Raw genomic sequence first — 13,341 nt, 5'->3', positions numbered from 1 at the left:
TATTGTATAATACCTTTGAGACTAAAGAAAGAAGTTGGCAGCATGGGATTTCCTAGACTGGAGCCTACTTCCTCAGATGGATATGGATTATTCCTGCAGTGTGTTCTTCCTGTTTAGAAGAGGGGTCCCGGGGCCGCCGCCGCAGGAGGGTCGGGCGCATCCCATGACGTCACTGACGCCGTTGCCCATCGTGGGCAAGGTCTTCCTGGATAACATCCGGGAACTCGAGCTATGCCCCTCCCACCGGCAGTGCCGTAGAACGTGTGGCGATGGGGCTTCTTGTTCTTCGCTCAGAGTGCGTGAGCGGCGGCGGCCAACGCACGTTTCGTTGGCTTCAGCGCGTGTATCAGATAACGGTCAATGCGTGGATGTTGAATCCTCTCGCGACCAACCGCCCAGGTAGTGGATACTGACGCTGTCCTCCCACAGAAAGGAAGAGAGGGGTGGGGGGGGGGGTTGCCTCAGAGGGGGCTACTGAGCGGTCCCCAAACTGTTCCCTTTAAGAGGTTTTGGACTTCAGCTCCCAGAAGCCTCGGCCATGTTGGCCAATAGCTTAGGATTCTGGGAGCTGTAGTTCAAAATCTCTTAAAGGGCACAGTTTGTGGGAGGGAAGGAGGAGGGCAAGGCACATTTTATTATGTATTGATATAATATATTACAAATTACTATAAATTTATTATTATTATTATTTAATAAATAAATAATAAATAAATGTATATCAATCTACAATATATTATATCAATGTATATTAATCTATATTATATCAATGCATAATATATGCATTGATATAATATAGATTAATATATCTTATATATATATATATAATATATATAATATATTATATCAATGCATATTAATATATATTACATCTATAAATAATATATTATATTAATATATAATAGTAATATATTAATAGTAACAGTAATATATTACTATATTGTTAGTTTTTATTCGACTTCACATAACTGTCAATGTGGCATACAAGAATGTAGGACGGTAGAAATGTCAATTCGTGCTAGCCCTGCACAAAATGGAGGACACTGTGCAATTCCCCCATTGGAGAGTGGAGTCTGGGGCTGGAGGACATCCTCTGGTCTCCTTGTTCAGGCTTCCAACTGGAAATGTATAATCCATTGGAAATTTATAATCCGTGGGGATTTTGCTTTCCTTGACAATAGCTGTGGTTTCTGGAAAATAGCTAGGATCCTATTGTGAGTTTCCCAGCAGAGCTCCACTCTGGAGCCACAACACACCACAGCTCCCAGAATCCCACAGCATTGGGCCAGGGCACTTAAAGCAGTATCACACTGGATCGTGTCCAAAGGAGGGCGACTAAAATGGTGAAGGGTCTGGAAACCATGCCCTATGAGGAACGACTTAGGGAGCTGGGGATGTTTAGCCTGGAGAAAAGAAGGTTAAGAGGTGATATGATAGCCTTGTTTAAATATTTGAAGGGAGGTCATATTGAGGAAGCTTGTTTTCTGCTGCTCCAGAGACTAGGACACAATGGATGCAAGCTACAGGAAAAGAGATTCCACCTCAACATTCATTCCCCGATTCCATATCATTGACCTCTAGCATTTAATTTAGAGGCAAAACTGGATTATTTTGCGTGTGGATTCAGCGTCAGGGAAGGCCAATGGCAAACCCCCTCTGAAGAAACTGCCAAGAAACCCTGTAAAGGTCGCTATAAATAAAAAAAAATACTTGAAGGCAAACAAACCACAAACCACAAGTTAAGTAAATTCAGGAGATGTCCCAGGGCTCAAAATGAAAATGGCACAAGATAAAAAGGATAAGTCACAAGAGAACAGCAAACAAATATGGGTCACAGTTACAGTTACATTATAATTCTAAATGTGTGCTGGACATGTAACTTGGAAGATGGCCTCTGAATATTTAAATGGCATGCCATTTTTCCATCTGTTGAAGACAGAATTTTCAATGATAAGGCTAGATTTCTAACAGTTGGTATTTGTGTGTGCTGCTGCCTTAGAAACCCCCCATTGCCTTGTGTTCCATATTTGTGCCCTTTCTCTGCAGCCTTGATAATTTTGTTTCCATTGTGCATGATGGCGGTTATTTTATGTGCCGGTTGACTTGCTGATACTTTTATCCTGCTTGTCCCCCAATCTGGACCCAAGGTGGTTTATAACAGGCAAAATGAACCGTTACTACAAAACTCAGGATACAAAAAATAATTAAATTATCAACATTAAACCTGATGAAGACATTAAACCATTGAAAAGATTACTACAAAAGGCTGTGCCCCTAATACCCTCAGCCTGCTGAAAAAACAAAATGCCTTCACATGTCTGTGGAATGGAAAACCGCCAAGGGTGGTGGTTCAACTTCACGGAGCGTCACCGCAGCCCTGGGAGCAGCCACAAAGAAGTCCCTTCAGTGCTCCAATCATGATGTACCCCAAGACTATTGCGAAAGAACGAAGGGCTTCCTCATGTACCCTATCTCAACAAAACGGGGAAGGTCATATAAGAGGCGAACCTTTGTGCTCAAGTCATTTTGACCCACAATGCGGCTAAAGCAAACCTGTCCAGGTTTTGTGCAGCTTTGTTCACAGTGGGTTTGCTCTTGCCTTCTTTTGGGGGTCAGAGAGTGTAACTTATCAAAATCACTATGGTTCCATGAATGATTGAAAAGTCAAAGCCCTCTCCAGAGTTTTTAGTGATAGGAACCCACTACACCACACTAGATCCATAATTGGAGATATGGTCCTTCAAATTAAGCATGGACCTGAGCCAATCGAGTTACAGGCCAAAACCATGACAGTGAATTGTGCCTGAACCCGACTGCAGTGAGTAGATCAGTTATAAGCCAGTGGCTAAGATTTGTCATTGAGTTTGCAGCACACTCTGCGATATATAACATATGAACCTCGCGCACTAGCCTGCATTGGGGCTGCCGCAACGCCTGCCTATGGCCGTGCTCTGCCTTTCTGCTGGTGCAAAAGTCCTAGCTGCTGTAGGCAATGGCTTTTGATGCTTCTTGGAGCAGGGCATGGTCACGCTGCTCTGGAAGACACAGTGTGATGCTTGTCACCATCTGGTCAGGTGGCCATTGTGGCAGAGTCCGGGCGGCCAGCATGTGCTATGCCACACTCCCATGGCTGGCCTATAATGCTGGTTGCAAGCCCCTTCCATCAGCCCCGTGACAGAACTTTTCTAAGATGCTATTGCAATTCTAAACCTTTGGGATCTTGTCAATCAATTTGTCCTTTTCTGCCTGGATCATGTACTTGGCCCTCAAGATAATCCCTGTATGACAGTATCTATGTTCAGTGGGTGACTGTGGTGCTGGAATGTGAACAGGCTCTATCCAGAATTACATGACGGTCAGACAGTTGTTAAAAAAAATATTAATATGTCGGAGTTTATTTATACATAATTAGAGAAACATTAGCCCCTTAACTATTTAATCACTCCTCAAAACTCTAGTTTGGATGGCTGTCCTGTTTCTATCACACTTCCCTACCTCTCTGCATCTTCTTATTCCTCTGCAATCTTTTCCCTATCTCTATTCATCTTTCTCCTATTTGTCTCCTGTTAGGACCAAACTGTTTAAAGCTGCAGAAGAGGGGAGGAGGAGGAAGTGGAAAAAATGTATTTTTCAGATCCTTGTCAGATTCTGAATAAAACCATTATGTCTGTATATGGTTGTTGTTAATATAGTTAATGTTTACGCAGCACTATCGTAGCATAACCTAAATGTACCTTGGACTATGTCATCGCACATTATAGAACTGTCGTGTTTTTACATGCCAGGAAAGCAAAGAAAGCCTCTGACTGGAAATGAGGCAGGTGCCTGGGAGCGAAGTGGTGGCTTCGCACTAGCTATTACAGGTTAGTCCACGGGAAGGATGCATGAGCATGCAGGAGTGGATGTTCTGGAGCGTGGGCAAAATTGGGGGAAAAGCCCATTGAAAACTCTGGAAAGTTGTATTGCTTTTTAAAGTGCTTGTAAGGGGGGGGGGGTATATGGTAGGTTTGTCTGCCAGAATTCAAAACGCTAACATTGTTTTGCGTTCTGAAACAACGTTTTTGCTGTTAGCCCACAGAAGACTGATTTATGAACCAAGGACAATTCACAAGTTTTACAGCGTAGCAGCACCTTTCATGCTAACTGGCTTTTATTATGTATTCTTGCTAACAAGCTAGTATATGTGGGCTAGTGACAATACAACTGTTAGGTGGATTTGTAATTGGTTGACCAGCCAAACCCAAAGGGTTGCTCAGTAAGTAATGGCCCTTCTCATCATGGAGAGATGGTTGACTCGTGGGCTGTACAGGGTTCTGTTGAATAGCACGGTCCCCGTGTATTCAACATCTTTATCAGTGACTTGGATGAACGGCATAGCGGGCATGCCATCAAATTTGCAGCTGATTACCAAATTAGAAGTAGTAGTTTATACCCCAGAGGACGGAATCAAATCAACATGACGTTAATAGATTAGAAAGCTGGCCCAACAACTAAAACAAACTGAATTTAAACAGGGAGAATGTACGATACTGCACTAGGTAGAACAAAATGAAATGCATAGGTATAGGATGGGGTGGGGGGAACGCCTGGCTTAAGGGAAACTAACGTGTGAACAGGGATCCAGGAGTCCTCGGAGTCACAGTCTGGTGCGGCAGCTAAAACGGCCAATGCGATTCTATACTGCATCAATAGAGCTATAGTATCTATATCAAGGGACGTAATCGTTCCACCTCTATTCTGCCTTGGTCAGGCTTCACTGGAATTACTGTGCCCACTTCTGGCACCACAATTTGAAGATGTGAGAAATTGGAGCATGTCAAAAGGAGGGCAACCAAAATGGTGAAGAGCCTGGGAAACCATGCCTATGAGAAAGACTTGGGGAGCTGGGTTATGTTTAGCCTGGAAAAGAGATGATTAAGTGAAAGAGTGATGTGATAGCCCTATTTAAGTATTTGAAGGGGTGTCACATGAGAATTGCGAAGTTGTTTTCTGCTGCTTCAGAGACTAGAACATTGAACAGGATCAAGACGAGTCAACCTCAGCATTAGGAGTCATTCCTGACGTAAGGCTATTTGACAATGGAACACACTGTTCAACAGGGGTGGAGTCTTGTTCTTTGATGTCTTTAAGCAAAGCTGGATGCCATCTGTCGTGAGGAGTGTTTTGATTGTGAGTTCCTTCATGCAGTTCATGGATTGGCCTTATGGTTCTCTTCCAATTCTATTCTATTTTTCCATGAGATTTTTTTCCCCATCTGCTTCTCTCTTTCCAACTGCCCCCTTTCTTCTCCTTCCTTCAGTTCCTTCCCAGCCAAATGACTGGAATTCGGTTCATACTTGTTCTCCTATGTTTTGTATCCTACCACCTGTGCAATAACCATTTCCTTTACTCATTTTGTTACCACTGCATATCCCCTCACCGTACTTTAGTCGCCCCTGAAATCTTGCGTAAGTAAGATGCAATAGCAACACTGACAAGGCCCTCGAATCTGTTGGTTTCTTTTTCTGCCTCTGTAGTTGGACATAAAGGATTAGGTTACCTTGATTGGTTTTCTTATTTTTACGATATTATTTAGTCAGACTTAACATCTCTTTATCTGCTTCTGTTACATCTCTCCTACCTATTAATACCATTCCTCATTTCTTCTTCAATTTTTCATTTCAAGTAAAAACACTGTACTTATTTATTCAATACCCCATTACTGTTGACTTTACACCACTCACACAAACACTGCACTATTATCTGTTTATTCTTGTTTTTACTTGTCTGGCTTCCAACCTATGCATGCTTCTCAACATTCCATGTCCTACAATTGTGTTGTGTAATCTTCGGACTTTTCATCTCTGACAACGTCAACATTGGAATGTCCTTTCAACTTTAGTCCAGTTGATCCTTTGCCTGCTCATACTGACATTGTGTTCGTTTCTAGTTCTCTTTGCCATTATCTCTGAGGAGATCCTCCACCAGTTTCACTCTCTGCTACTGTGCTGTGTATTACCTGTTTGGCACATGTAGAATGGCTCCTCAGCAAAAGCCTTTCCACGGGAGACCCAAACCAGCACGCACTGCTTACCATGGCATAGACTTTCATGCTTCACATTAAGGCCAACAATTACCACTACTGCAGAAGGTGATGCATATGCAAATTTAGTTGAAATTAAACACCATTTTTACACCAAAAATCCATGACATCACATGCACCCGTTCGCAGGTTTCTAAGGCTTTCCCCTAACTTTTCTAACTTGTTAAACTGCTATTTCAGATCTAATTTCTATTTTTGTAAAGGATTTGGCACATCGTTTATAAAACTTTAGACTGAGAACAGTAAGTGGGTTTTTGCTATGGTTTTAATGCTCTAATACAGTCCTGCCGCAACATCATCTGGGGTGGGGGGCGCACCATGTGTCGCAACGGATTTTGGTGGCCCACAGGGCTATGGAATTGACTTCAATGCCTCCTCCGCCTCTTGGCCTTCTCCTGCGCAGAGGCCCCACAGAGAAGGGGAGGTGGGTAAATGCTCACACTGCAAGCTCCTACACCACCTGGCTTTTCCTGCGGAGACGGCCAGGTGGGGAGGAGGGGAGGGACAGGCAAAATGCTTGCCTTGAACTCCTTCCATGCCTGTCTTTCTCCTAAGAAGGAGACAGGGGCGAAGACGGGCAAAAACACTCACCTGCAAGGCTCCTCCTTTCCCAGCTTTCTCCTGGGTGGAGGTAGCTTGAAGTTTCAAGCCTTTGCTCTCCTCTTCTCCATCCAGCCTTTCCTTGGGCGACAAAATGAGGGAGTGGAGGAGGCCGTAAGGCAAACATCGGGGGGAAAGAGGAGAATGACAGCTTTCTCCTGAGGAGGGCAAGGCCAGAGGAGGACGAGGGGGAAGGCAATTATTCACTTTATTCTTAATTACTATTTTAATTAGAATTATTAATTAATATTATTCACCTCTCCTAATATTATTAATTAATTAATATTTAATTAAAACCTCTCTGCAGCCTGAATAAGTTATCTCTTTTAATTTGGCCCTACCTACTCCAAGTTGTGCAGGCCTGCCTCATATTGACTACTTGAGTGCTATTGTGGCAAAGAGAACACAACTCCAGTCGTCCCTCCATTTTTGCGGGGATCTGTTCCGCCCACCCGACCCTCCGCAAAACATGGAAATCCATCCCATTCAAGCCCTATTAGCTGAATGGCAGCGCTGCGGCCCCATTCTAAGTCCCTCCATTTGCTATCATGAGTGAGGATGCGGATCCGAAGTCCCACTCAGAGGGATGACTGTCTTTTCTGATATTGACCTAATCTGACTTATCATTTTTTATACCAAAAAATATATTTTTTAAAAATAACTCTAATGGGATTCCATCTTCATCTTACCCTTACAGATTCAGGACAAGATAAATTGTTGTCCAACTTCATAGCAACTTTTATCTTCACATCATTATTACTGACAGTAGACAGCACACAGGGCCGCTCACTTGAAAAGTTTTCATGTGGAGAAGAGAGAAGATACTTTATTTACCATGTTTAGGATAATGAGAATAGAAGTATTTAAAATTCTGGATCAAGTGTGCATGCCCTACTAGAAGTACTGTACAGGTACACCTTACTTAGCTATTTCCTGGGCCTCACTTCTTTAATCGACAATTTTAGCATGAAGCAGAATACACCTGGAAAAAGACTAGTATACTGTAGGTTCCTACACAATGCAACGTATGTTGAATATGTCTTCACACAAATCTTGTACAAAAAACTAACCCATATGTGCATGTGAAATGAAACAACCAGGTAAGTAACCTTTGCATGAATAGACAAAAACATGTTGAATCTTTAAAAAAAACACTTAAGTTCCTTCCACAATGCAACCAGGGTCTCTCTTTTCAGCAGCTCCCACGTCCTAAGATTTCCATTTTGTAATTTACAGCGCTATGCTTTTTTTTAAAAACTCATTACATATTTGTTGTTCACACATATTAATGTACATATAAATCTAGAAATTTTACTCAAAAAATGACCCAAAAAACCTGGGTTGACTTATCCATGGGTCAACTATTATGGTTACTTTAACTCTCCAAAAAAGGAACATGGACCTGGCGAAATGTGTGAGCTTAATCTCTTCTCAGCGCACTAAAAACGCATCAGCCCCTCTACTTTCTTATCATCCAGCTTTAGGGTGAGCACGTTATGCCTGTCAAACTTCTATCGATCTTTAGCATTATTTCCTTTTGCTTCATCTTTCCATTCTTTGTTACATTCCTGCTACGTGTTTTACATAGACGTATCCATAGGTCATATCAAAATCCATCAATTTTAGCCCAAAACCTGCCTCGACTTCTAGATGAAGTCAATTATAGTTGAGTATATACATTACTCTAAAGCTCGGAAGTAGAGGGAGTAAACCACCATTTACCGTGCCTGTATTAGGTCGGCCCACAGGTTAAAGTAGAATTGGCTAGAGATCTCCGTGCAAGCAGGGGATGGACGCAGGGGGGGGCGGCGTTTCTTGGGGGGTCGGCACCCCACTCCATGAGGAAAGGACAAAGATGGTCTTTGTTTGTGTGCTGACGCCACTGTTGCCCAGCCATTATAATGGTGCATTAGTTGGACCCCCCCCCCCCCCCCTTCCTAAAATCCTGCTAGTCGCTGTTGCAAGCTTTCTTGCTTGTTTCTGGCCGATACACTGCTGCAATCCCTGATAATGCAAGATGTGTTTTTCCAACCTTCTCACCCATTCTCCCAGTGCCAGTGCAGCTAAAAACCTCCAGCTAGGCACATTAAGACGGGGGTAGGCAAGCATAAACTTAGTAAAACGAAGTTTTTTTGTCAGAGGCTTTGATCCGAAACACACTTGCAGAAATAATCTATAGTTTGAGACTGCTTTAACTGCCCACGCTCAGTGCTCGGGAATTCTGGGGAAATGTAGCTTTGCGAGACATTTAGCCTTCTTTGTTAGTGCGCTTTGTGCCACAAGAACACTTACAATTCCCAGCATTCCTATCACTGAGCCGGGCAGTTAAAGGGGTCTCAAACTGGATTTATTTCTTCCGTGTGTTTGGGACCTTTGTTACGTGCGGTAGCCTGAATGTAAGTGCAAGGAGCTGCTTCCGCAAAAATATGTCCAGGTTCGTCACAGCCCTGGCATTGTCTATCCAAGGGGTACTGTGTTATAATGGATTTATGCAATGCTTTCAACCAGAAAACACTGAAACATTTGCATATAGATTTCCATCATGTTAATTCTAATTAATTTCAAAAGTGCAAAAAGCTGGGTCATCATTTGAGTGTACAAAGCTTAAGTTCTTAAACTGGGTATTGACAGTTGTCTTTGATCTTTCCATTGTCTCTCGTCTCTCATCATTTCTTTAATTTCTTTCTTTTCAAGGCATACTACTCGGTTTTTAGATATTTCGTGCCCTAGAAGCAGGGCAACCAAGGATTAACATTGTCTGAGGTTGTTGTGTTTGTGTGCCCCATCAACACATTCTTGCCCTATGATGACCCTTGTCACGGACTTCTGAAAATGGTTTTTTCGAGGGGGTGGTTGGGTTGCTTTCCCTGAGGCTGAGAGGTGTGTGCGGCTGAAAGAGATGTGTGACTTGCCCAAGACTCCCAGTGGCGAATGGGGGGGATTTGAACTCGTGGTCTACATAGCCAATGCTCAAAACACTGAGCAGGAGGAAAAATGACCTAGTCCACAAACACACTGCCGAAATAATCCAGTTTGAGATAGTAATTGCAATTACATTTCTGTATTGCTTACAATGTAGGAAGGTGGTTAGGTTTACTAAAGTGTAAGCTAATCTGCTCTTCAACAAGCTGGGAAACTCCATTTTTAGCAAATGCAGAAGAATGGAAGGGCTGAGTCGACCCAGAGGGCCCCTGGCTGGTATTGAACTCACAAACCTTGGGATTCTGAGTGGTGGCGCAGAAAGTACAGGCATTTAACCATGCGCCCCCCTTAAACTGCTTTAACTGCCCTGGCTCCTGTGCTCGGGAATCCTGGGAACTGTAGTTTATTGTGCCCCAGAGCTCCGGACAGAGCAGGCTCCATGTCTCACCAAACTTTACAGCTCCCCAACTTCCCATAGCTTGCGCCAGGGCCGTTAAATAGTAAATGTCACACCGGTTATTTCTGGTTAGAATTCAAAGATATATCCATGCTAGTCTGTGGACTCATATGTAGGACAGATTCCGTCGCCACCAATTTGTTACAGTTTATATATTTTTTATTTTTTATACAGTTTGTATAATTAAACAACACACATACAAACAACATCTAACCCCTCAGGTTCGTAACACCCCACCACCCTACACTGCACCACTATATGGCCCCCCTCTATCCCCCACACCCCTGCACACACCATACTACCCCCCTCTCCTGCCGATCCCGTAATGCTTCCCGTATTAGTTTTCGCTGTTTCTGGCCGTTCCAGCCCGCCACCTCCCCTGTCGCGTCACAGTGGCGGTCCTGTGTTTGTTTTCCATGCTGCCTGCGTCCTACCTATAGCAGCCCTCCCCACGCTCCGTCCGCCTTCGGGCTGGCCCGTTGGCTTTGTGCGACTTCTGGTTTAGGCTGCCTGATCTTGCCCTGCCCTATCCCTGTGCTGCCGCCGTTTCTTTTGCTGTTGTAAACGGCCTTGGCGTTCCGTTCTCCCCTGGTTGTTGGACGGAGGTTGGTCTCTCCTCCGTCTCCATGTCTAACACGGGTGGAAATTTGCCGGAACTTTCGCACCACTGGTGAATCTGGGTTTTCTGCCCCATCACGGTCTTTGGTTTTTGCGTGCACCCTCCAAGTGTTCTCCGCTGTAGCCCACTTCTCTTTATAGTTTCGGCGTCCGTACGTGTCATAATCTCCCTGCACCATGGAATTATGTACGTTCTCTTTATGCCCTCTTATTTAGTTGTGGCCTATGGCGGTTCTCTCTGCCCGTCTGGTTCTGCGCTCTGTCGCCCTCTGTTTGCTGTTATTACGTGCCACGCACAATACACAACACCACTGTCTGCCCTCGCCTACGGCATACATGAACTTCCCCGCAGCTCGACGTGACCGTGAAGCCCATCTCACCATACTCTTGTATGATTATACTCCTGTCTCTCTCTCCGTTTACGCATCTATCTGCCTCTGCGTACTTTTGCGCCGGGTGGCGTATCCCCGTCAACTGTGCACACAGCCGGGTCGTATTATCTACGATTGCCGCTGCAGCGGGCATACGTTGTACACACGCCCACAGTACTAATAAGCGCTAAGCGTTGCACGTGCCAGTGGCGTGCTCTGGTTTTACTGTTACAAACATTCTACGCACACTAGACCCCCTACACACCAGATGGACAGACAACGTCCTATAATCAGTACACTATTTCGCTAATAGATCCTGACAATATCCTTTGTTTACTGATTACCTTACTGAGTGCATTCTATTACATCTGTGTCTTCACCTGCCAGCGATTCGCTCTCTATTATCCGCTCTTACTCTAACCTGAACATATTCCATGACGTAAATCTGTTCTGTCCGTGTGGTCCAAAGTGATTCTCCGTGGGTACCTCCTATTGGTCTTGGTTGTGCTACCTATGTATTCCTTTAATCTTACCGCCTCTCTTTTCCCTTGGCTATTATCCCGCGGCAAATATATCGCTACACTCACTATCTAGTAATAGACCAGAGTGTGGCATTTATATCCTATTATAAGATCATAGCTTCTTCTTCTAATCTTTTATAATACTTGGCTAAGCAAGACAAGAGTTGGCCACACTGGGTTTCTAGTGGAGCCCCCCCCCCCACCTTATAACCAGCCATGGCGCCCCCCCACTGGTTCTTCCTACACTCTCCACCGCCACGTGTGTTTTCTGTTAGAAGAGGGCCTGTATCAACCTCTACGACGTTCGCCCCCGCACGTAGGTGAGGGCACCTCTGTCGGTGATCCTCTGCGTATCCTGACCGTCCGTTGCCCCATCTTGGGAAAAGTTCCTGGATAACATCCGGGAACTGCGCTCTGCACTCCATTACTGCACGTGCCGATACTCGTTTTTTTTTTCTGAGTTCTCACACCAGCCCCTCCCTCTTGTGGCGACATGGGGCTTTTTGTCTTCGCTCAGCAATTGCCTTCGTGAGCGGCGTGCGTTTTGCATTTTCACGCACGTTTCGGTCTGGCTTAGCGTGTTGTATCAGCTAACTGGTTAATGCGCTGGCTGGCATGCTTGAATCCTCTCCGCGCCAACCGCCCCCCCCCCCCCCGGTAGCTGGATATGACCGCTGTCCTCCCAAGAAAGACCGAGCGAGGTGGGCGGTGGCCGCCCCCGCACGCGAGTTGCCTCACCGCCCCTCAGGGGCCCCCTACTACTGACGCCCGGCCACCCCCACCCCCCCAACTGTGGCCCTTCTAAGATGGTTTGGACCTCTCACGCCACGCCCAGAACGCCTCGCTGTGGCCAATACGTAGACGGCTCTATGTGAGCAGATGTAGGGCCAAAATCTCAATACCTCTTATATAGGGCCACCAGCTTTGCTGGGAGGGAAGGAGGACGGGCCACCGGCCACCCTTTTATTATGTTCCCATTCGAGATAATATATACAAATTTACTCTAAATTGATTCTTATTTATTATTTACTAAATAAATAATAAATAAATGTATATCAATCTACACATATATTATCTCCAGCCATCATTAATTATATTTATCTCAATGCATAATATATGCATTGCTTAAATATCGATTTACTATATCTTATATATATTATATTCTAATATAATACATATTTTATTAATATGGCCATACTTATATATATTAATCTATAAATTAATATCTTATTTCATATATAATTCAATAACGTACTCTATTACTCTATCGTAGTTTTATTCGACTTAACTAACTGTCAATGTGGGCATACAATGAATGTAGGACGGTTTAGACTAGATAGAACGAAATTGTCAATCGTGCTTCATGCTATCTGCCGACAACATGGGGACATGTGCAATTCCTCCTTGGGAGAGGTTTGGAGTCTGGGGCTGGCGGTAAATCCTCGGGTCTCCTTGTTCAGGCTTTCCAACGGACAGTATAATCCATTGCGAAATTTATATCCGTGGGGATTTTTGCTTTCCTTGACAATTAGATGTGGTTTCTGGAAAATGCTAGGATCCTATTGAGAGGTTCCAGAGAGCTCCACTTGGGGCCACCAACACACCCACAGCTCCCAGAATCCACCGATTGGGCCCGGGCATTAAACGCAGTATCACAATGGATGTGGCAAAGGAGGGCGAGCCTAAAATGGTGAAGGGCGTCTGGAAACATGTTTGAATGTGAGGCACGACTTAGGGAGCAGCTGGTCGTTTAGCCTGGAGACCTGGAGAAGA

At 44.4% G+C, this 13,341-nt stretch overlaps 1 protein-coding gene across 1 annotated transcript in view; it reads left to right on the top strand.

The window, feature by feature from the left end:
• The first annotated feature begins 243 nt into the window (after positions 1-243).
• The window catches only part of FAM53A (family with sequence similarity 53 member A), a 38,918-nt gene continuing 25,820 nt past the window's right edge, over positions 244-13,341 (top strand). Inside the window, 1 exon segment of the mRNA XM_042459148.1 lies at positions 244-399. The gene's annotated coding sequence lies outside the window, so the exon portion shown is untranslated.

The sequence above is a fragment of the Sceloporus undulatus genome, chromosome 3 (genome assembly GCF_019175285.1).
Source record: "Sceloporus undulatus isolate JIND9_A2432 ecotype Alabama chromosome 3, SceUnd_v1.1, whole genome shotgun sequence".
Taxonomy (NCBI): Eukaryota; Metazoa; Chordata; class Lepidosauria; order Squamata; family Phrynosomatidae; genus Sceloporus; species Sceloporus undulatus.
The sequence above is the reverse complement of the archived record's forward strand: the minus strand, read 5'-3'. Positions and strand labels throughout refer to the sequence as shown.